The sequence below is a fragment of the Adiantum capillus-veneris genome, chromosome 29, assembly GCF_014529385.1.
Source record: "Adiantum capillus-veneris isolate H3 chromosome 29, ASM1452938v2, whole genome shotgun sequence".
NCBI classification, from domain to species: Eukaryota; Viridiplantae; Streptophyta; class Polypodiopsida; order Polypodiales; family Pteridaceae; genus Adiantum; species Adiantum capillus-veneris.
The window spans coordinates 22708648-22734523 of NC_140959.1; positions in this window are offsets into that span (position 1 = coordinate 22708648).

The following is a 25876-nucleotide window of genomic DNA, read 5'->3' on the forward strand; positions in this document are numbered from 1 at the left end:
AGTTCAAAGACCAACATAGGGACTGGTGACGACCCCGTATATATGAACGACGCTAAAGAAGATTCTGATTCAGGTGAAACCATGGAGACCAAAACGACCACTAACATAGAAACCAACAAGGAAGATCTTCATGAGCCACAATGGCCAGGATCCAAAAAGAAGATAGGAACTTACCCAAACCCTACAGAGGAGATTGAGCGAAGCATTTAAGGAGTTTGGTAGAAGATACCCAAAGGGATCTAGAACCAGCACCTAGGAAGATCCAGATTACAGACACCGTGTTCCCTACACAACAACAACCTCACCAAGTCCATAGACCCTTGGACATACCTAGTGTCATCCAAGAAGAAAGTGACTTAAAGTCATGGGAAAGTGGGCGTACTCACTTCTTGATGGAAATAATGTTTACAGAGGGACTACCTGATCCTATTGAAGAAATGGAGATCCCATCTCCCCCACATCAAGGGACTCAAGGCCAAAAGGTGCCGTTGAACATTGCCAAATTGATGGATTTCATGTCTTTAGAAGTTAGAACCACCATCATGTCCAAACTATATAAAGACCCCGAGCTAGTCTCAGCCCTTCAAGCCTTCCTCAATGGAGAACTGAAGTTTAGGCTACCACAATTTGCACAGATGGATGGAGTTGGGAAGATGCCAATAGAGGAGGAACACTTAGATCCACAACCCAACCTAGATGAGAACCTTGTTATAGAAATACCTGTTAACAAGTTGGGACAATACTTTGAGGGTGATGAATCCAATGTGACCATACCAATCACTACTAAGGGATTAACTGTGAAGGGAATCCTTGATGGTGGCGCTGGGGTTAGCATTGTGACTAAAAATTGCTGGGAAACTATGGGAAGACCTCACCTTGCGACCACAACCATAGTAGTGAAGATGGCCAATGGGTCTATTGTTAAACCTATTGGGATGCTAGAAGATCTCAAGATCAAGGTGTTTGGACATAAAATAAGGGTTACCTTCATTGTTATGGATTTCTCCAAACACACTATGGCATCGGAGATGATCTTAGGACGTCCTTTCATGAGGGAAGCAAAAATGGTGCATGACTGATCTAAAAACCATGTCTACTTGCAGTTCCAAGATTCTGTCATTCGAGTGGATCTTGTAACTGGTCGAGCACATCCTTTAGGAAACAAGTTTATAATTGATCATAGATCTGACACCACTATTCACTCGGCCCCATTGCAATATTGTTACAGGTGTAAAGAGGACACTGATGTTGGGGAAGATTCTCCTTATATGGATGTACTACCTGGGATGACTGAGTCGGACAATGTGGATTGGGTCCACCTAGCAGCAACCATAGACACTTGGGGAAATAGGGGGACAACCTGGGTAGCACCTGAGGGGGATGCAATGCCACCACTCGTACCCTTAAACATGCTAGAAGCAATGCATATAGCTTCTGACAAGACTCATCCTCACATAACGAAGAGAACATACAAGTGGGTCCCTAAAGCTTCTTTAGCGACCATGGCTTATGCTAAAAAACAAAAGCCTCGTAAGAAACGTCCCACTCGCTCTAAGAGAAGTAAGAAAACGTTGAGCTGGTTTCCTAAAAAACTATTGGAAGCCCAAGGCTACTATGAAGGAAATGATCAAATCTGGGTGCTAAAACGTAAATTGTGTTCTTACTTGTCACCTGACCCATGTGAGCCCAATCCCATAGCTCCAAAACAAATTGACGATCACGGAAAGAAAAAAATCACAGAATGCTACACACCCGCTCCAGAGCTAGTTTGGGTACCAAAGAAAGAACGATTTGTTCCACCTAGCTCAGGAAGGGGGGAGTCCCATGAAGCTTCTAGCTCCTCATGTAATGCATCCATAGAGGTAAAAGCTTCTCCACAGCCTCCACCTATAGTAGTGGACCTCCATGAAGCTACAAAGGAATCCACACCTCCCAGTGTTCAAGAATCACCTGATGAACCACTTCAAGTCCGATCCTGGGAGAGTACCTTACCACCCTTGCAACTCGATGAGGCACCTAAGGTAAGAGAAAACTACTGGCAAAAATCCTCACCTATTACCAACTGGAATAATTGGTTTCAAAGGGTGACGAGCTCATTTCAAACGATATGATCTACCCAAGGAAGGGGGGAGTGTTTGCTGACAGTCATCATTCACTCACTCCCCTCTCAACCTTTTTCCCTGACCTCTCAATCACCAATCTTAGGGAATGTACATATAAAGCCTTATACTCACAAAAATAAAAATAAAAAATAAAGAGCAAGAGCAATTAGCAAACGAGTATGCACAATAAAAGTCAAAACATTGACCAGACCTACACATTCAGATTCGGTACACTGAAACAAAGACCTATGTCATCAAACACCTTTGATCCTCATCGCTTGATGGAGGGTAGGTAAGATTAGTACGATAGGAGTGTTTTTGTTTTAGAGTTGAGTGATTAGCAAAGTTCCTTTTTCCCATTGATGTGCCTCCTAGAGGTATTCTTTGTGTTTCCTAGTGTGTACAGGAACATGTTGTTGTTGTTAGGATTTGGACCTTCATGGAATCTTTCTCTCATTCATACATCAAATCAAGCGTGACCATCAACACAAACATGTGTTTTTTGTCCATTAGCATTGCCCCTTATCTTTTTTACATCTATGATTGTCGACTTTGATTGTGATTGGTAGCATAATATCCATCACATTTGCTTAGTACCAAACATTCAATTCAATTTAATTTTTTGTCATAATCACTTGTCTAGATTTAAAAATCAAGCAGTCCGACTAAGCTAGTTTGACCAAGTTAGGTGTTAGAGATCTTCTCTTAATACCATGGGGAATGCCTTCCTAATAATCAATGGTTACTTAGGTTCTTAATCCGATTTAGGCAGCATTGTGTGAAATGTACTAGGGCTTTCTAGTGGGCTTGACCCTATTGACCTTTAGCTTAAGTATTATAAAGGGAGTTTACTTGTGTGATGAGCCTGGGGAGGTGTATCAGTGTTATATGACCCCCCAAAGTTACAAAATTAAAATGCTGAAAATGAACAAACAAAAAATCAAAGTGCCACAATGTAAAATCTTAAGCTGGAAGAGAAATCTCAGCTTGATTGGGTAGTACTTCACTCACATGTATCGCTTATGGTACTAGAGCCCTAGAGGTTCCCAGTGTGGGCGCTTTTCCTTGAAAAGCAAAAAACCCAAGGCATACAAAATAAGCACACACATCAAAATTGAATCACGCTGAAAAGACTTTGGGGGGTCAAAGAAAAGGTAATCAGTCAGGCGATGATTTCATGAGAAATTCCTTTTATTGTAGCTTAACTACAAGGTCTTCTAGGTATAGCCTCTAGTCAGCCCTCGAACATGAAATACTTGGCTCTCGCGATTAAACAACTTAATTGACCAGAGAAAATTGAGAAGCTTACCCATGGTATTAATAGTCAATCTTTGGTGCCTTTTGATCGTTAAATTAGCGACCCCAGACTTGTTTAATTCTTTTACCTTTACATCTATTTATGCATTTGATTATATTGCAATTTAATGTTTATTGCTGACAAATTGTCTAAAATTTTGTTACCAATCAATTTGTATGCCTAAAACTGCATATTCTTTTTAATCGCTTATGAGCATGCAATTACTGTGCCAATGTTGTTTGATTTTGCAGTGACTGAAGAAGGCTAAGGACATTCATCTCAAATGCTCTTCCACCTCGACGAACGAGCTTCAACTCAATAGCTTCCGAGGACGGAATCTACATCAGGAAGGGGGGCATGTTAACCTCACGGCTCACGGACACCCTATCACCTATGACAGACATTGTAACCTACGGCGGACATTGTATTATTTAATTGGTAGAGTCAGGTACCAGGCTTGTCGTCCAATAGGAAAAGGGTAAGAGTGATCGCCGATGAGAGGCGCACTCTAATTGGAACATTCAAGGGATTAGTTGGCTAAGCATGGGCGCCCAAGTGTGAATGGGGCAAGCCCATATAAAAGTCAACTAAACCTAAAATTCACTTATTCTCTCATTTGTGCAATAGAAGAGTGCTCTTGCTCCATCTCCATCTCCATCTTCTTCTTCTTCACCTCCTTGTGTGTGTGTATGTGTGTGAGAGAGAGAGAGAGTGTGTGGGCGATCGAGCATTACGAAGGCATGACGGCGGTGAAGTAGTTGAGCGCGGCACGACTGCATCTTTTGCTTCATCACGGCGAGGAATCCACCACGAAGCAAGCGTAGAGCGGTGAGTGACACACCATCTCCTTCTTTGAGTTTACTAGTTTAGGCTTGTTGTGTGCTTGGAGCCATTTGTGGCTCGCACACGGTGTATCGGCAAGTTCCTTGCATTGACACGTGCGACATACGTGCACAGCCTAAAACAAACCTCAAACCAATTGAAGCCTATTGCATACAATGTTGAAAAAAGGGAGGACACTTTTCGAAAGATTGTCCAAAAAATGTTTTGAACAAGGATAAAACCGTAGTAAACGTAGTCCAAGTGATACCTAGTAGCTCATCAGAGAGTGAACCGATTGTTCCAATCAAGGTAATCACTAGAGCCCATGCCAAGAAAAAGAAACACAATTCCTCTGATGATTTGGAAAATACAAAAGTTTCCTTTCAAAGAATCAAAAGAAGGAGAGGCAAAAGATATGAGATGAGAAAACAAAAACAACGGGTTGAAATCGAGGAGAAAGCAAAGAAGCTATTTGAGGAAAAGTTGAAAGAAACTGGAAGTGAATTTAAACAAAAAACCGTGAAATTTGGAGGATCCATTTTGGTTGATAAAAGTTTTGAGCCTATTAATGCCGCCTTGGAAGCCTACCAAGCAGGACTTAACGCAGACCAAAACATGGAAAACAAATGAAAAAACTACCCTTCTCCAGACATGGAAGCAGCAAAGCTGGAAGCTTATCAAAATTTGATAAGAATCATGCAGGAAATGCTGGAAAAAGAAAAACCCAAGCTTGAAAGTATTGCAAAACTTGAGGAGCTTGAGGTAAGAGACACTAAAGAAAAATCCGATGTGGTGGCAAAACCCCATTTTAAACAAAAGAACCAAAGCTTATGGTGCCTGATAGCAAATATGCCTTAGACGGAATTCCATTCGTAGAGGAAGACTGGCCAGGACACTTATGGGAAAAAGTGAGAGAGATCAATGATGGGAGCCTAACTCTAAAGTCAGCTCCTATAGAGGAAGTATGGTTGGATAACCTACCTTCTCATATGAACATGGATGTACAATCCTTGTACAGGGATTGTGGATCAGAAGCTTCAGGAATGTCGAAACCATTGACCTTGAACCCATTACCTTCTTACTTGGGAGATCACAAAGATGAATCCATCGTTTGCAAGACCACTCAAGTAAAAAGAGCTGAACAGACCCTAGAAGTAGACAACATTCATTCAATCATGTCTACACCCATCCAATGCACTCTTACCTTGGGAGAACTGTTAAAACTCAGACCATACTTATGGAATGATTTATAGAAAACCCTAGAGAAGATGGAAATAACGGGATTAATCTCAAAAAATTTGGAAAAATTGAAAAATGAAATGGACAACAAAGAGATTCAATCAGTTCCCATGAACAAAGTCGGAGAATATTATGAAGGAGAGGAAAGAAACACCACCCTCTCAGTGAAATATAATGACATTGAAACCATGGAGATACTGGATAGTGGAGCTGGCATAGCCATAGCCACTAAATTAGTATGGGAATCCTGGAGACATCCAGCCATTAGACACACTCAAATGAAATTGCAGTTGGCTGACGGACACATTCAGAGACCATTAGGCTGCTTGAAAAAGTGATAGTCAATTCCTGTGGAATTGAATATCAACACACTTTTGCCATAATAGACTTTGGGAAAAAACTCAACTATGACATCATATTGGGAAGACCTTTCATGCGACAAGTACAACTTATCTAAGATTGGGGAAAGAATTATCTATACTTGAAGCACGTGGGATCTATAACAAGAGTCAATCTAAAATATCACACTTATAGAGATGTCTTGAAAACATCCATCCAAGAGTTTGATTCAATCTCTTCGGCTGAAACTAAACTTCTGTCTTGGTTTAACAAAGACACTCCTATTTGGATGTGTGGAGCTTTAGAAAATGGAAGCTTAAAATGAGAAGAATGTATCCTAGAAAGGGACTGCATAGACGAAGCCTATGTATCTCAACCCTTTCCAAAGCATTTGTTTGAGCCATTCGAGTGGACTCAAATTTTAGCGACAATGGATGTATGTGTGAATACATCTATGCCTACTCAATTTTTCAATGAGGATGGCTACGACATAATTCCCATCCAAATGATTTCACTCCTCAACATTAAAGACGAAGGTGAGGGACCCAAGGACTTAATGAAAGCTCAACAAGTCTTTTCAGATCTCTATTACGATGCAATTGATGAGTTAGATGAACACTCAGCTACCTCAAAAGATTCGGGGCCAGAAAAAGAGCATAAGAGAGCTAAGCTACTTTTAAAAGGAGGAGAGGAAAAGTTTTTTGACTTTCCAAACCAAAAATCAAGAAGACAAAAATGGTATACACGAAAGAGAGACACCAAAATTGTGAAAACATGACCTATGGAATCAGTCTCCAGCAAAACACAACTTTTGATGCAAATAGATGCAAATGATTCTTCCAAGGACAATATAACGAGCAGATATCCTTCAAACAAAAACTCAGTAATGTCTCAAACATCGAGAAAAACAAGGAAGGGTACTCAATCAAACCCACAGGAAAAGAAGCCAACATAACACAAGTGGAGCGGAAAAAGAAATATCAAGAGTTGAAAAAATCACTAAAGGAGATATACACAACCAAAATGGAAACCACGGAAGAGGATGGTAAGGATTTACTGCGTGTTCCATCCCATTACAAAAAGTATACTCTCCAAGATTGGAAAATTATAGTCGAACAACCTGCTAGGGAACTATGGAAACAGGGTGAATCTTATGAGGGACCTAAAAACGCTAAAAAAATAGACTTGACTGACCCAGGAGAAGAGCCTAGACCAGCTTACATTGTAAATGACCTAACAGAAGAAGAAGAAGAGCTTTTGCTGAGCTTCTTAAAGGAATACCAAGATATCTTCACCTGGTTGTACAAGGATCTCAAGGGTGTTGATCCAGAAATCTGTCAACATACCATACCCATGAGAGATGATGAGAAACCAAGTAGACAAAGGCCATACATGTACAATGAAAACATTTTCCAGGAAGATAAAAGAAGAGATTGAAAAACTAAAGAAAAACGAATTCATTTACGAAATTGAACACACAGATTGGGTGTCTCAAATTGTGGTAGTACCCAAGGAAATTACGAGTGTGTGTTAATCTCAAAAAGGTGAATGCAGCTACCATTAGAGACAACTTTCCTCTTCTGATAACTGAGCATGTTTTAGAACGAGTTGCAGGAAAAGAAGCTTATAGCTTCTTTGATGGCTTTTTGGGATACAATCAACTTTTGGTTGACCCAAAAGATTAGCCAAAACTGCTTTTGCAATAGAATGGGGTATATTTGCCTATCGGGTTATGCTGTTTGGGTTAGCTAATGCTCCAACCACATTTCAAAGGTTGATGAGCCATACTTTCAAAGAATATATTAGAAATTCTTATAAGTATATACGGATTATCTATGCGTACATTCATCAATCCGGGCTGATCATTTTGAATATATCAAAAAGGTATTCAAAAAATGTAGACTTTATAGGATTTGCTTAAATTTTAAAACATGCACATTCATGGGTAGACAAGGAAAAATTCTTGGACATATAGTGTCTAAAAATGGCATAGCTACGGATATTGAGAGGAATCATGTCATTGTTGATCTGGCTAGACCAACAATAGTAAAGGGGATACAAGCCTTCAAGGGGCATTGCGGATATTACCGATGGTTCATCTACATGTACGCTATAATTGCAAAACCCATGTATAGCTTGAACACACACTTTGAGTGGACCGAGGCATGTCAGGAATCGTTCATCAATCTTAAGCAATCTCTCACCTCAGCTCCAATATTGAAAGCACCAGATTGGAATAAGGTATTCCACGTACATGTAGATGCTTTTAATTTTGCTATCGGTTGTATACTAGCTCAACCAGGAGAAGGAAAAATTGATTTTCCTATTTCTTATGCTAGCCGACAATTGAACATGGTAGAAAACAATTACACCACCACCAAAAGGGAAGGATTAGGAATGATCTATGCCGTTAAAAAGTATAGAAATTACCTATTAGACAACAAGTTTGTGTTCTTTGTGGACAACCAAGCTTTGTTGTATTTGGTCGACAAGCCATGCAACACAAGGAGATTTCACTGTGGTTGTAAAAAAGGGCACTACACATCAATGAGCAGATCATTTTTCAAGGATTGTTTCAGGAAAATCACCTAAAGGTGTAGACGATGATCTACCAGATGCCTATTTTTTCTCGATGGAAATGATACCTTGATGGTCGGAAAACATTTTGTCATTGATGACAATAGCTCAAGTGGATTCACAAATATCACTTCCTATCACAATCGGATTAATCGAGCAATCGGCTATGTATCAATTACTAGCTGGTAGGCTATACAAAAAAAATCGGGACAGGATATTGCTTTTATGCATTATTCCTGAAGAAAAAGAACAGTGCCTGAGTCAAGCACATGTAACCATAGTAGGACTTCACTTTGCGAAAGACGAAACTATGCAACCATCTTGAGACTTGGAGTATTTTGGCCGACTATGAGGAGAGATGTTCAATCTTTTGTAAAGGATTGACCTCAATGTCTATACCTCATTTAACATTGTTTCAAATGTCATCTGTTCCTAAGTGGAGTAATTATTTTGTTACTTATTTATCGAACCAAACATTTCTTAAGGATATGAGAAAACGCCATCAAAGAGCAATTGGAATGAAGCAAGAGACTACATACGCTCTTATGGGGAATCAATTTTATCGGAGAGGTAAAGATCAACATTTACGTCTTTGTACAAATGAAAACGAGTATATTCCGATTATAGAACAAGCACAAGCTGGATTATCTGGAGGTCACTTTTCTAGTAAGACCACCGCAAGAGAAGTCTTGATGGCAGGCATATGGTGGCCAACACTTTTGTAGATGCCAAAAAATATGTTCGAAGGTGTGATGCTTGTCAACGAGCGAAAATGCCAACACGAGTAGATAGCATGCCCTTAATGTTGAGATGTCGAGCTCTACACCTTGAGCTGGCATCCACTACGGGTCTTGGCCGCTTACGGCATTCACTCACTGGCGCGTTAGGTGACCGACACGGAGGATCTCTGCCAGTGATTCTACAGCTGGACTACACTTATAGTGCCAGCCTAGTACGCTTCTAGCGAGTTCACACTTAGTGACCGCATGTACATATGTGCTACTTTTCAGCTTTAGCACTTAGTCATTTTGTACTCTCTTTTCTGTAAAGAAGAAGAAGAAGCTTTCCATCTCTGTGTGCTTTGTTCTTGTCTTGTGTAGCTCTCTTGCATCCTCATTCTTTACATGGTATTAGAGCCTGGTGCAGGCAAGAGAGGCTAAGAGAGCAAGAGCATCACAATCCCTTCGTTCGCAATCCACGACCAGATGCCGAAGGCGCCTCGCGCAGCGGAAAAAATTTTAGGGGTTTTTCGCACAAGTTTCTGAACAGGTCTCCAAAGTGTAGTATACAGAGATTTACTTTACAAGTACAGTGGTTGTGAAACGCTTGATTGTGGACACTCGTTGAGTGTAGAAAGCGTTACAGGAACCACGATAGTAGGTTCAGCAGATTTGCAGGTTTTTGCAGATTGCAGCTATTTTGTCTTAGTGCTTCAAGATGTCTGACGGTTTCAGTCAGATTGTTACTGAGAAGCTTGAGAAAAATAACTACCCTGCATGGAAGTTCAGAATAACAAATTTCCTAAAAGGAAAAGGTTATTGGGACTATGTAGAAGGAGACAATGAAAAGGAACCAGAGATTCCCGAGGCAAATGCTACAGCAGAACAAAGGAAAGCTTTGAGGGACTGGCAACAAGGCCAGAGCAAAGTGATGTATTGGTTGTCTATGAGCATCACAGATGGCATGATGGGCTATCTACAGGATGCTGAAACCCCCGCCATTGCATGGAGAAACTTAGGCAGAGTGTTCGAGGTGAACACCAAGGCCAGGAAGCTTCAACTAAAGTCGGAGCTAAATCAGGTTAAGAGGAACAACCTCTCAATCAATGATTATGCCTTGAAGATCAAGAGTATCATTGAGGCTCTTGGATCTATTAAAGTCTCAGTGGAAGACGATGACATTGTCCGTGCATGCTTGGATGGTCTAGGAGATGAGTATGTACATTTTAGGTCTTCCATGAATAGAAGAGACGACATCCCCGTGTTCCATGATTTGATTTCTATGCTTATTCTTGAGGAGAAGAACCTTGACACATCTTCTTCTCATGGCAGAAATAATTCTGAACAGGCCTTCTATTCTAACTCCAACAGAGGTAGAGGTAGAGGTCGTGGTCGAGGCCCAAGGGGTTGCAGGGGCCAATTTCTGGAAGGTCAATCAAATCAAAACAATACAGGTGGCAGGGGAAACCAGTCTCAAGGCAGGGGGAGTCAAAGAGGTCGTGGTGCAGGATCAAGCAGGCAGCAACATACTCCAGATAGTAGAGAATGTTGGACTTGTGGTGAAAGAGGTCACATGTCACGTGACCGTCCAAAGGGAAAAGCAAGTAGAAAGAGAGAACAGGGCAACTATGCATCTACTAGCAGAGATGCAGATGACAGCAAAAACGAGCGCATGTTTGTTATGCAGCATGTAATGAATACAATGACTGCAGAGAATTCCACCCAAGATGATGTTTGGTATGTGGATTCAGGTGCCTCTAATCACATGACGTCTCGTGGAGAGTGGTTTAGAGATATGCGCAAACCAGATGTGTCAGGCTATGTGCAGACAGGAGATGACACAGCTCACCCCATTGCTCATGTAGGGGACATACCTCTAAATACGAAGAGTGGGAAATCAAAGTACTTAGCAGATGTACTTCATGTCCCAAACATTACAAAGAATCTTGTTTCTGTTGGACAAATGGTTGAGCAGGGTTTGCAGGTTCGCTTCAATCCAAATGGCTGTTATGTAGAAGATTTCCAGAATGGCTGTAAGCTGATCACAGAGGGAAAATGTGTGGGCAGAATGTTTACGCTGAATGTAGACATGCCTGAGGTAAAAGCTGCATTATTTGCACAGGGCACAGGTGTTGTGGCTGATGTTGACATTTGGCACAAACGCATTGGCCATGTCAATGAGCAGAGATTGCGCAGCATGCAATCAAAACAGATTGTAAAAGCTTTGCCCAAATTCAAGGTGGATGGTATGCATAAAGTGTGTGCAGCATGCCAGTTTGGAAAACAGTCAAAGGGCTCATTTCCACATGAGTGCAATGTATGTAAAAGGCCACTTGAGGTGGTGCACACAGATGTTTGGGGTCCAACCGATACTGCAAGTATACATGGTTGCAGATATTATGTCTCTTTCATTGATGACCATACAAGGAAAGTATGGGTCTACTTCATGCGTAACAAAAGTGAAGTGTTTGGTCACTTTCAAGACTTCAAAGTCATGATTGAGAAGGAGACAGATATGCAAATCAAGACATTGAGGTCAGATGGAGGGGGAGAGTACTTCTCCAATGATTTTTCAGATTTTCTGCGAATGCATGGTATTCACAGGCAGTTTACATGCAGATATACTCCACAGCAGAATGGGGTCACAGAAAGGAAAAACAGGCACATTGCAGAGGTTGCACGTGCATTGATGAATGAGAAGAACATGCCTCATCATTTCTGGGCTGAAGCTGTAAATACAGTTGTGTACATTATGAACAGGACACCTACAGCTGCGGTGCATGATGTAACACCTGAGGAAAAGTTTACAGGTACAAAGCCTGATTTGGCACACTTGAAAGTGTTTGGCTGCATAGCTTACATGCATGTACCAGATGAGTTGCGTAGGAAATTGGATCCTAAAGCAGAGAAATGTATTCTTGTGGGATATTCCCTTGAACAAAAGGGGTACAGGTGCTACAATCCTACTACACGAGAATTACGAGTGAGCAGAGATGTAGTCTTTGATGAGATGAGCAGCTGGTACAGTAATGCACATGGCACTATTGGGGCTGATGTAAAAGATGATGTGGTTGTACAAAATGTGAGGCCACAGTCACAGGTTTTGAGTGGACCACAAGAGTCCTCTTCTCGTGGCTCTGTTGAGAAACCATGGAATGGTAGACTACGTACGCAGGTTACTCCACCAACAGGTACAGGGAATGTATCACGAAAAGGAAAGGAAAAGGTTGATGAACCTCCCTTTATGGTTGATGCATCATCAGGTTTTTCACATGTAGACATGGATTCAGATGGTTCTGAACAAAGTCTTGATGAGGAATTTGGAATTCCGGCTGTCAGGACACCTGGTGTAAGGAAAGTACAAGAAGATGCTAGAGGGCAAAGGAGTGACCAAGGACCGCGCAGATCTAATAGAGTCAGAAATCCAGTTCAGAAATTGACTTATGATGGGTATCTAGCGCATCACCAAGCCTACATAGCTAAGGTGATACAGGATGTGGAGCCCACTGTTTTGAGGATGCAGTTGGAAATGTGCATTGGGATGATGCAATGAATGAAGAGATGGCTGCATTGGAAGCAAATGACACATGGGAGTTGGTGCCATTGCCAAGTGGCAAGAAAGCTATTGGCTGTAAATGGGTGTATAAAACCAAGCATAAGGCTGATGGTAACATTGAGCGTCACAAGGCAAGGCTGGTCGCAAAGGGTTATGCATAGACGTATGGCATAGACTATGAGGAGACCTTTGCTCCAGTGGCAAAGATGACGACTGTGAGAGCTGTCATAGCAGTGGCTGCATCTAGAGGATGGATTATGCATCAAATGGATGTAAAGAATGCCTTCTTGAATGGTGAGTTGCAAGAGGAAGTGTATATGGATCAGCCACCTGGTTATGTCGATCCAGGTTACCCAGATTATGTATGCAGACTTCTCAAAGCTTTGTATGGTTTGAAGCAGGGCTCTAGAGCATGGTATGACAGGATTGCCAAGTATCTTGTCAGTATTGGTTTTAGGAGAGCTCATGCTGATCATTCACTCTATGTACGTGAGAGTGATGTGGGGATTGTGGTCATTACCATATATGTAGATGACCTTATTATTGTTGGTGACAATGCTATGGAGATTGACCATGTGAAGGGTCTTCTCAAACAGGAGTTTGAAATGAAAGATTTGGGCGAGTTGCGCTACTTTCTTGGCATTGAAGTGATCAGGACTCCAGAGGGTGTATGGCTGTCACAGAGACAATATGCTTTGGACATGTTGTCAAAGTATGGTATGGCTGATTATAAGCCGATTTCCATTCCCTTGGATGTGAATGCAAAGCTGAGTGCAGAGAAGGGTGATGTTGTTGAGGATGTCAATATGTACAGGAAGATGGTGGGTAGTCTAATCTACTTGACTATCACAAGGCCAGACTTGAGCTACACAGTAGGCTTGGAGAGTCAGTTCATGCAGCTTCCGAGGAAGCCACATTTGGATGGAGTACAATGCACACTTAGGTACGTGCAAGGGACTCTTGACTATGCATTGTTCTATGCAGCAGATGCACCATTAGCATTGTATGGGTATACAGATGCAGATTGGGCAGGTAGCATTGTTGATAGGAGATCTACGAGTGGCTTCATGTTCTCTTTTGGGAGTGCTGCTGTTACTTGGAGCAGAAAAAAGCAGCCTACGGTTGCTTTATCGAGCACAGAGGCCGAGTACAGAGGTGCAGCAGTTGCGGCGTGCGAGGTAGCTTGGCTACACACATTACTTGAGGACTTGGGAGTGCAGGTGGACCAGCAGATTGTCATTCATTGTGACAACCTCAGCACCATGCAGTTGGCTAGGAACCCAGTGTTCCATGCTAGGACCAAACACATAGAGGTCCATTACCACTACGTTCGAGAGCGAGTGTTGGCGGGCGGCATCGCCTTGGTCTACGTCAGCACAGGGGAGCAGATAGCGGATATCTTTACCAAGGCCCTCGGAGCTGAGAAGCTTCGACGTTTCCGGACTATGCTTGGACTCTGCGACATGCAGAGCTCGAGGGGGAGTGTTGAGATGTCGAGCTCTACACCTTGAGCTGGCATCCACTACGGGTCTTGGCCGCTTACGGCATTCACTCACTGGCGCGTTAGGTGACCGACACGGAGGATCTCTGCCAGTGATTCTACAGCTAGACTACACTTATAGTGCCAGCCTAGTACGCTTCTAGCGAGTTCACACTTAGTGACCGCATGTACATATGTGCTACTTTTCAGCTTTAGCACTTAGTCATTTTGTACTCTCTTTTCTGTAAAGAAGAAGAAGAAGCTTTCCATCTCTGTGTGCTTTGTTCTTGTCTTGTGTAGCTCTCTTGCATCCTCATTCTTTACTTTTAAGACCAATGATGGGAGCTAGAGCTTTCGCAAAATGGGGTATAGATTTTGTTGGACCGATACAGCCACCTGCTTATAGAACCCAAGCTCAATATATCATTATAGCTACGAAATATTTGACCAAGTGGACCGAGGCTAAAGCAACTCAAAAGAATGATGCCAGAATCACTAGTGCATTCTTATATGAGTATGTATTCACGAGATATGGACCAATAGAGATTGTCAGTAATCGGGGAACTCATTTCCTCTATGTGGTAATTGAGTATTTGCTTAATGAGTTTATGGTCATCCATAACAAACTAGCTCCCTATCACCCATAAGAAAACGGAAAAGTTGAGCATACGAATAAAATTCTTAGCTCGGTACTGACTATAGTGGTTAGTTAAGGAAGGACAGACTGTGAAATAAATCTCCATGCTTCTCTATGGGCTTATCGAGTTTCATTCAAAATAGCTTTAAATGCTACACCCTTTAACCTTGTTTATGGTTTTGATGCCATACTTCCAATAGAATTTCTATTGCCGACATTAAGGGTAGCAAAAAATCTTGAGTGGACTGGACATGAATTGTCAGAAAGACTTGAAGATTTGGAAAATCTAGATGAGCAAAGGCTAACTGTTGTAGCTCATATCTATGCACAAAAGTAGAAACAAAAATAGTTTTTTGATTCCCACTTATTCACAAAAATCTTCAATAGAGGGGACTTGGTTTTAATCTATTCCTTTAAGCAACACATTCCCAAGTTAAAAAAAAGGAAACAGACCGTTTATCATTGGAGACGTATCTCCAAGTGGATCAGTAAAATTTTCCACCCTAGATGGTGAACCAATGGCTAACCAGATTAGTGGATGTCGTTTAAAGAAATACAAATTTCCACTAACCAATGAATTTCTAGAAAGAATGCATGCAACCAAGCAAAGGAGGATTAAACGACAACAGGTTATTGATGAAGCCTAAGAGGAAGCTGAAAGCTGAAAGCGGAAAGCTGCTCTCAAGAATCAACAGATACCGATTCCCATCAACACTCTAGAAGTAGATGATCGGCAATGGGAATTACCTAAAGATGCATTTTCAATAGATGATGACTGGTTAGATGGAATGGACCTACACATAAAAGTACAGCTCAACAATCATAGCACCAAATGCTTTAGTCGACACAGGAGCTAGAGTAAATGCAGTAAGTTATTCCACGTACAAAAAGGCAACAAGTCCAGCATTGGCAACAGGAATAACGGCAATCAAAGGATGCAACAAGAACCAACTCCAACATTGGGAGTAGTCAACTTGAACGTGATAGTACATGGATGTTCATGTCCTCATCAATTTGTATGTTTACCAAATGAACACCTAAATGAGATGATGATTCTTGGAATTCCCTGGATGCAAACATACAAAGCAGTACCAGATTGGGATACAAATCAGCGAAAGCTATCACTTAAAGGAGGGCGGCTCATTGTTCCAATTGTGCCAAGCAAGGAGGAACAGAAAAGAAGCAGTCAATAGACCAAACCACAAAGTAGCCAATCTTCTCCATCCCCTCGACAATCAAATGCTAGAAGTAGCATGCAAGGAGTCAAGAAAATTTGGGTACCAAAAGCACAGCTTAAGGATAAACCGATTCAGATCTGGGTGCCTAAAACTTCACCGAAAAAACAAAAGAAGGTTCCAAAGGTTAAAAGACAGAGATGGTCATCTTCGAGCAAGGAACCTAACATGGAAATGGTTTGGAAGAAAAAGGAGCACTTATCTTCTCCATAAACCGTAAATCCAATCAATCAATGCAGAGTTAAGTCTCTAAAGACTCCACCAAACCATACAGCATCAAGCAGACCAAGCTACCAATGGAAAGAAAAAGCTCGACAACAAATACAAGTGCCACCAAAATCTCAAGCAATCAGTGTGCTAAAGCATCCTGATGGTAAAATTAAACAAAGAGCACACAAGCTACAAGATTTGCTCTTTGGAAGACATCAACAGCAAACCTCGACATCGGAAACCCTTGACTTAATTACTCAGAACCCAGCTCTTGCACAACATATTGGTTTGAATTGCATTGATCTTCATAGCATGGTAGAGCCAACCACGTCTATGCATAGACACAATTGTTCAACCCATGCACACCGTCGTCCTGGAGTATGTCATCTAGGAGGGGTGGAAGGGCACTAAGTACTAAGTAATTAAGGGCAATGTTTGAAGAGGGAGGAAAAAGTTTGATGTTAACGTGTGATTTTTTGTAAAATTACCTAATAATGCCCTTATAATTCATCATCAAGGGAAAATTCAATGATAATATCTTTCCGATGAGTGTAAATAGTGTATAAACTATCAAAAAATCATTAAAAATAGTCCCTTTTTTGGGTATTTTTTATCATTTTTATTAATAATGAGGCTTAAAAATAGAAAAATCCAACAAAAAACAATAAAGCTATATTTTTCAATGGATTATCTTAATTATTGGATTTTCACTTTAATTTTTTAGAGCATTTTGCTATTTTCTTTGATTTTTAAAATAGAAAGGTAAAAAATTAACAATAAATAGCAGGGAAGCTCAGATGGAAAAACAGAAGACACAATGGGGATCAGAAAGACAAGACTGGCAAGCACAAAAAATTTCAATGACATCAGAAGATGGAAGCGGGAAGCCTAAATTAGGCGGCCAGACATACTTTTGCAAAATTCTTGCAGAATGAGCTACAGGAATCCGATCAGGGAAAATTTTGAGTCTAACATAGATTTCACGGCATAGTAGGACTAACGGGGAAATTTGGGGAAAATTGGTTTGGGAAGTCCGGGTATAGATATTTTCCAAGGTAGGCTAAAACCACCTCATTTCCACTTGTAGCCTTTGTAGAGAGAGATTTCGGCCTCTTTTGCGCGACGTTTTTGGAGCCCACAATTGACCATTTTCAGCGCCGTCTCACACGAGACATGAGAGGTAAGTTCTTTAATTTTCAATGATCCATTTTGTACGGCTGGTAGCTAGTCTAAAGCCCTAGAAAAAACCCTAGAAACCGAGCAGTGTACGAAGACCTACGACCAAAAACTGACCATAGTGGCCTGCCAGCTTGATCAAGTCAGATGGGATTTGAACTATAGCATGCCCTAACATAATAGAAACTTTCTATATCATCAGTTGACCATTCGGCAGGGGTCGAGGGGGTCCACAGTAGAAAAGCTAGGTTTTTGGCAAACGCCATAATTTCGATCTGACTCCACAGATAGCTTGCTTATGAGGTCCATATACAATGTATATGATTGGTTTGGTGAAATCCATGAAGCAAAGCCCTCGAAAAGCAGAAGATGGCTCGAAGGTTACAAAGCATCAAATTCGACATACGAGGTCAAACTAACTCTAAATGGGCCAGAATTGAATAGGTTGCTTCACGATTATGTTGCGGACAAGTCCAAAGCCTCAAAGTTGACCGACCAACCCAACAGGCAGTGTAGTCACAAAAAACGGTGAATTCAAAGTCGACAAAGCACAAAGTGATGCCGGCATGACCAAAATTGACCAAATTCAATTTAGGACTTCTATTAGGTATATGGAATATGTCTAGGTCAAAATTTGTAAGTTTTGCAAAGAAATTATCACTATTGTAAATAATCGCAATTATTTACTTTTGCATCAGTTTTGCTTGGAAATTGTCACCTCAGCTTACCTATCACGTGTGCACACCTATTACATGCCAAAAATCAAGTATGAGCCAAAATGACCACCCATTACTTGGAAAATTGTCAAAAAACGCAAAGAAGTCTTTGCAAGCCAATTTCTTGGTTTTTGACCACATTTCTTGATCGAAATCACCTTATATCTCATATACAAAGTCTATACAATGCCTAGAGCGCGTTTGTACCAAAAAATGTCAATTTTGGAAGAAAAGTTAATAATCGCTATTATTTACTTTCTGTAATGGAATTTGCCTATTCAATTTGAGAATAGCGGAATTTAATGAGAGTACTTTCAAGAAATGATTTTGTGAGCATAGCGGGTAGACATAATTGAAGATAGCAACATAATCATAGCAATTAGTTAACTTGGCATAGACAATACTTTTGCAAGAGAGAGAGTTTAGAGAACATGACAACAATTGAGGACCGGATTTATGTGGAGCCGGTCCCCCCTCCAATAGGCATTTGTATTATGATTTCTCCCATAAAGAGAGACTTGTTACAATACAGTCTTTGTGTTCCTTGTGACCTAGGTGATGCCATGAAGATGGAAGGCTTCATGCACCAAAAACATAACATAAACTTGAAGAAAGCTTTAACTATCCCAAGCCTCAGTCCCAAGACCTCAAACACCTTCGAAGGTGGAGAGAGCTAGAAGGGAATGAGGGTAGGGAAGAGGAAGAAGAAACATTTCGTAGGAGAAAGAATTAGTTCCTCACTTATCATAATCTTGTTGCTAGCATACATAATAGCATAGTAATGAAGAAGAAGGATATGGCAAGCTTAAGCATTGAAGCATGGCTCTTGGTTGGATTTGCACTCCATAGCCAAGAGTGTTGGTGTAGGCTCTCAACCTCTACTTGCTTGGAGAGGGAGCTCTTGCACTTTGCATATCACACAATGAGAGTGCTTGTGAGTGTGTGTGGGTGAGTATACCCCCTAGGCACCCCCCTAGCTTGCTTGGGTCGACCCCCCCTTGTAGCTCATGCCTGAAGCTCATTGGACCCCTCCAGGCCTAGCCAATCACAAGCAAGAGCCATTACAAGCAACATGGGTAGCCTTGGGACAAGTGTCCCCCTTTCCCCTTTGAGAGAGAGGACTTGATAAATGCTAAAACAATTAGATAATTCATGTAATTTATCATTGGACCCCTTTGAAGCCTAGCCAATAGGCTTCAAGCAACACATGAAGGTAACATGGGTAGGGGCCTGACATGTGTCCTTGCTGCCTCTTCAAGTTGGGCTTCCCTTGTGTGTGTGAGTGGGTGTTCTCTCTCTAGCCCCTAGGAAAAGGGCTCGCCCCCCCTCTTGTAGGAATGCTTTTGACTTTTAGGTGATCAAGCACCTTACTCACCAAGCATGACAAAGCACTTGAACTAGGGGGTGTTCCCACAAGCATCTCAGGCAAGCTTCTCAAGGCACCTCAAGTACTTTAATCATGCAGCAAGTCAAGCACCTCAAGCATGGAGCCAGTCAAGCACCTCAAGCATCTTAATCAAGCACCTCAAGCATGAAAAACACCTCAAGCATGACAAGCACCTCGAGCTTGGGCCGGGTTCCCACCTCAAGCTCAGCCCTAGCTTACTTAAGGTCAAAGGACTTTTACACACATTTATTGGAGGTCTTCAATGAAGCTAACCCTAAGGTCTTATGCTCCATTGGTTAGCCTTGCTCTTTGATAGACCATCTCCCTTTTGGGCCCCTTTACCATTGGCCCAGTGTTGAGATAGATCTATAAGCACATACCTATATCTTAACACTTGTTCCCGTTTATTCTCCCACATTAAGTGATCAATTTAATATGAGAAAATCATTTGGGTTAGTTAGATATTAGATTTTATGACACTTTCTAGTCCAAATTGGGGAGTTTTGATATTTTTCCATCATACACCCAAAGTACATGATGTGCTAGGCCCACTAGCCAATTTTGAATCAATTTGGAGTAAAAATCTCAAATTTCCTTTTTATCTACTGTTCTAGAGACCTAAAGCCAAAATCTGGTACTATTTTCATCCTATGCGTCCAAATGAGCGCATATTTCAATCAAGGCATGTATTTGGAATATACTTCAAGCCTATGAAGCCAAGTTTGCAAAAGTTGAATATTTTTCTCAGCTATAAATAATTGAAATTATTTACTTTGGTTGCAAAAATTTGTTTGACTTCACAGTTTTGCTCCTTGCATGTTTTTATGCATCTATGCTTGTTTAAAAATTGATTTGAAACAAATTGGACCAAAATTGTCAGCATTTCAGTCTAAAGAACATTTCAGAGAAAATTTCAACAAATCTGCTAACTGTGTACTCTATTCACTGAACAGGAGCCATGCAAGCAGCAGAGAGGGCCAAGAAGAAGCTCAATCAAAAGAACAACTACAGGAACTACCCGCATATCAGTTGGATTCAGAATCAGTCAAAGCCGCCAAGACAGCTTATCTCTCAGTCTTCACCGGCAGGTTCAAAAGTGAAGAGGGACATCAAGTGGAGTTTCAACTCTTACCGAAGGAAGTCTATGAAGTAGCCACAAATCCAGAGACTAAAGAGGCTAACCGGAGGCTAGGACTCAGGGATTTCTATGAACAAGAGCCTTGCGGAGTGGATTTTTAGAATGCTTACCAACTTTTATCCACCATTAAAGATGGAACTACACAAATTACTGACCGCCAAGAGAACAATGTCGAAGTAGTGATAACTAAAGATATAGTGGAAGAGGTACTCAGACTGTCCACAGAAGGAGTGACCATGCAAGCAAGGGACAGGAAAACAGTAGGAACCTTTACCAAAGAGGCAGCCGCGGCCACCTTCACTGATTTAATTCACAAACAAGTGGAAGAGCCAACACGCTTGTACCACCAGCACTTCCATTTTGTGGCAAAAAGGCCACCAAGGTACACTACACCAAATCACGTAGTTGCCACCACATTCACTCAAGTTCTCAAGTTGACAGCAAGGCAACCAGTGGACCACACCCAGTATGTCCTGACCACTTTGAAGGGCACCAAGAAAGAAGGCAAAATCACTTACTTGGGTGTGCCAGAAGTCTTGAGAAGGATAGCACACAATGCCATTGGCATGGCTGACAATTTACCACCTGCTCTTGATAGAAAAACATGGATATTGACAGCACAACCCTCTCCAAGATCTACAAGGCCAGGAAAAAGATCCAATAAATCGGATGAAGAATCAGCTGACAGCTCGCCGGAAAGGCACATCAACAAGAGCTTGGACAACAAGGAAAAGAGAGCTCGTAGAGAACAAATAAAAAGAAAAGATGTGGCCGCCCACCAAGAAGATCCCGCACAAAAACAAGCACGCTTTGAAAGAGAGAAACAAGCCTACCAGCACAGTAGACAAGCACAAGGGAAGGACCAAGAGAAATGGGTGCCTACTGGACTTAAAGGCCCAAGGAAGAAGCATCATACAAGAAAAGAAGTTGAAGATCCGACAGATCGTTTGGAAAAAAATGTACCAAGAAGCCGAAGCTCCTAGGCTGAAGGAAGCAGAAGACGCGGCAAGGAAAACCAAAGAGGTGGAGGATCAAAGACAAGCCGAGGAGACGGCTAGAGAAGAAGCACAAGAGCAAGGATACGAGACTCCCATACCCACCTCACTGCCTACAGAGCAACAGCACCATCCCATGCCAAGCCCACCACCATCACTTGAGAAAGAGGAAACCATTGAATCTGAGTCCAACAAAGAAACAAGATCTGTACAAGAGGCTGACCAACACGAGAAGTAAAAAGATAAAGAAGCAGAGACTGAACAAGAGGAAGTCGCAGAAGCTACTCAAAATACTAAAGAGAAAAGGCAAGTGAATCTGCACAAGAGGCTGATAAAGAAGCAGAGCTAGAAAAAGAGATTACCACTACACAAGAGAAAGAACCAGAGCCAGATAAGGAAGTGAGTCTGGCACCAGAAGAGACAACAAAATCTGGGCCATCACCCTCTACTTCCACTCAGCTAGAAACCACCAAGGCAAAGAAAAATACCAACCCTCTACCTCCACACAAGAAGAAACAACAGCTACGACGTAGCCAAAAGACACACATGAGGCTGCAAACACATCTCAACTGGCAAGACAAGAGGATTGGCAGTCAAATGAAGAGGTTATACTGCAAGTAAACGAATATGCAAGGTAGATGCAAGACATGACGGAGAGACTACGTTCACCAGCACTTAGCCACAACACAAATTCCAAAGAGCTTGAAATGGTGATTGACGCTCTCCAAGGAGAGCTAGAAGACAGGATGACTATCTCATCACCGATCTTCAGAGATAGGTGTAGGAGATGAAAGCAGAAGCTGAACAGCATCAGCCCGCTAGAGATAGGCAGCAAAAAGAAATGGAAGAGCTAGGTGATCTGCTCACTAAATTATCCAATACCTGCAAAGTAAAAGACGAGCAGCTGACAGAAGTTACGAATGAACTTCTTACGACATCCCTGTTAGCTCAAAAAATTCAAGTGCAATTGGATGTTGCAAATGCCTCGTTATAGTACTCTGAACACTAGATCAATGATCATGAAATCTTCTTACGGCAAATAAGAAAAAATCTAGTTGTGGCCTTGATCAAAGGGACTAATGAAGTGTACAAGGCAGTAGAAAAGAAGAACAAGGACCTTGACTTAGAGTTAAAGCTGGAGCAACCACAACACAGGGACCTGGCACTAATGCAGATCCAGAGAGAAGAAGAGCTCTTGAAAGAAATAATAGAGCTCGAGAGAGTTAACCAACTCCTTAGAGATGGAAAACCAGACACGCAAAAGAGGCAGGCACTTCAGAGCCGCCACAGATAGACATACCCTTGGTCTCATTTGGTGAGTTTGAGACATAGTCCACAGTAGAGCCGAGTGGTGAAGAGGATTTCAAGATTCACATCACAGATGCAGACACAATGCCAATGATATAGCTGTCAAAAGCTTAAGAAGATTCACTGAAAGAGAAGATCACCCAAGAGGTGGATGAGGAGTGGAAAGCCACAATGGATTGGGAGTTGAGAGTTCTACACTCTGTCAACGTCGCTCAACTCACTCCCAATCAGATCAATGCTCAATGGCATCAGCAATCCCCGCCATACCCTCTCATCAAAGTGGAATTACTACATGTAAAAGAGAGGATGTACAAAGACATGCAAGAAGATGACGCAGATAAAGACCACCCAAAGTGGAGATTAAGCTGGTTCAACAAGAATCGGAGATATCTGATCCTGTTCACAAGAGCACCTGCAACCCTGCAAAGAGATCCCACATTTTGTCCTGTACATAGAGTAAGGACATGGCAAGAGAATGAAGCACTGAAAAAGAAGAGGCCAACTTGGCTTAACTACCCTAGACTGCCAACTTCAGAGAGAGGACAAGCAACAGAGGAATACATGGTGCAAACCCTAACGGGCGCCATGTCTTTCTTCAAGGGTCTACCAGATCTCTCCTCCACCATGTTATACAAGATCTGCAGAATGTTACTCACATGCATCCAAGTTTTTAATGATCCTGAGCAAGCAGGAGCCCCATGGATGTCATTTTTAGAAGGTAACAAGGGGTTATGCTATGATCTAAGTACTCAGCCTTTCGAAGAAGTACTTTACAACTTCTATGCCAAATGTACCTTTTTACCATTGAGCAATATGTTGGCATTTGAGGAAGCTTTCTACACTGGATTCTTCACCTCGCGAACAAAGATATTTGTTTCAGTGATCAGCAACCTTACATCCATATTTGTAGGCTACTCAGCGGTGGAGCTGAAGAATAAAGTGACCATGCAATTTTTGCAAGTGCCAGACAAAGAAAGAAAGATCAGATACCAGAAGGCATTGGATGTGCTTAAAGACCGCCTCGCCAGCCAACAACCCAAAGACTATTTTAGTCCATAAAGCTGTGTCAAGGGACAACATAGGCGAGGAGGGGGGAATGTTAGCATCAAGCTAACACAGACACCATTTTTTAGAGTTCTCTTTGTAAAACAATTTTTATTTTGATGAATTGGGAATATTGTAACTCCTATTCTCTAGGATACACTCTGTAATTAATGAGCCGGGGCTACAAGCTTTCAGATTGTATCAACCAATCATTTTCCAGCTTTGGTAGAACTCCAGATTATTAGTTTGGACCACCCAAATACCTTGGCTAAGGTATAAAAGCCAATTTTTGTAAGTTTTTGGATGAGAAATACACAGGGTGAGCTAATGGTGCTCACTCCTCTCTTTCTCAAGCTTCCTACTCCCTCTGCGATTTTCACATTGCGATAGTGTTTGTTGCATTGCAACCGTAGGTAAGAGCTCTATGCATTGGCTTATGCAATTCATAGTATTTCATAGCTTTTGGCATCGCCGACCCGTGGCCTAATTTCATTATAACTAGAAATTTATACTTTTAAATCAAAAACTAAGCATGGGGCATCATTACTAAGCATTTAGATGTATTCTGGGTCGAAAACGACTACGTCAAAAATCCCCTGCGTTAATAATCACGATTTTGGAGCTTGACCTAAAGTGGGGTTTGAGACCATAAGCATGTGTGATTAGGTATTATAAACATGTCCTAGAAGTTTCATTACGTTTGGATGTCATTTGATGATGTAACGGATGTGATTTGTTTGCCAATGAGTGATTGCCTTTTGGTGATTTCAGTCACTTGAGTGTAGCTTGAGTTAGATGCGAGTTGTGAGTTGTTTTCCGAGAGATTGACAATCTCTTGTAGACTCTATGCACTAGTCAAGTCATCTTCGTCCCATGGCTTGACAAATTAATCGTGGTTCTTGCTAACACTGCAATAAAATAGGATGGTGAGGTTAGACATGCATCCCACAAAGGTAGATAGAGTGAGAGCGCGAGAGTATATATATATATATATATATATATATATATATATATATAGAGAGAGAGAGAGAGAGAGAGAGAGAGAGAGAGAGAGAGAGAGATACTACCTTTAATTTAGAAGTAATGTTTTTTACCAAAATTTTGGCAGAGTTTTGTTTGTAAGTAGACCCATTTTTCAAAAAGAAAACATGCCCTTCTCTTTTAGAGCCTCACATGAGGATTTTATTTTAAGCAATAAGCCCAAAAATACTCGAAAAAATATTTCTTAGTATGTATATCAATTTATGGACAAGGTTATGATGGACTCAACATTGTTGATATGCAAATAACATCTAGAAATAGCTTTTTTATTTTGAAAAATTTTTGGCAGAGGCATGTCAAAATAAACATGTCCTCCTCTCTGAGAAGCCTCACATGAGGATTTTCTTTAAAAACCAAGCTTGGAAACCTATTCTTCAATAAGTATACCAATCAACATATCATTCCAAAAAAACTTTCTTTACAAGATGGTAAACTAATCCTCATAATGTTAAAAAACTTTTTCACTGTTTCAAAACCAATTTATTTATACTTAAAAGCAACTTGTTATAAACCTATTTATCATAGTGTCTAGAAAACCTAAAAAGAAGACATGCTAAATTTTGGTTGGACATCCTCTCAGTAGACATAATGTTTACCTAAAAGCTGGGGGTCTTCATTCGTATGATTTGTGTTGAAACTGCACTTGTTTGATATCCGATGTAGGGCTGGCAAAAAACAAAAGGATCATACAAGATGCCAATTCCTGAGCAAATGTTCACAATTATCAGACTTACAATCAGCCAGCTCTCATTGTTATGTCTACAAAGCATTCCAGTAAGATATATGCTATATATATCTAATTGCCAAGTCCTTCTCAAGATTATCCGTAATAATTTTCAAAAAAAAAAGGTAAATTAG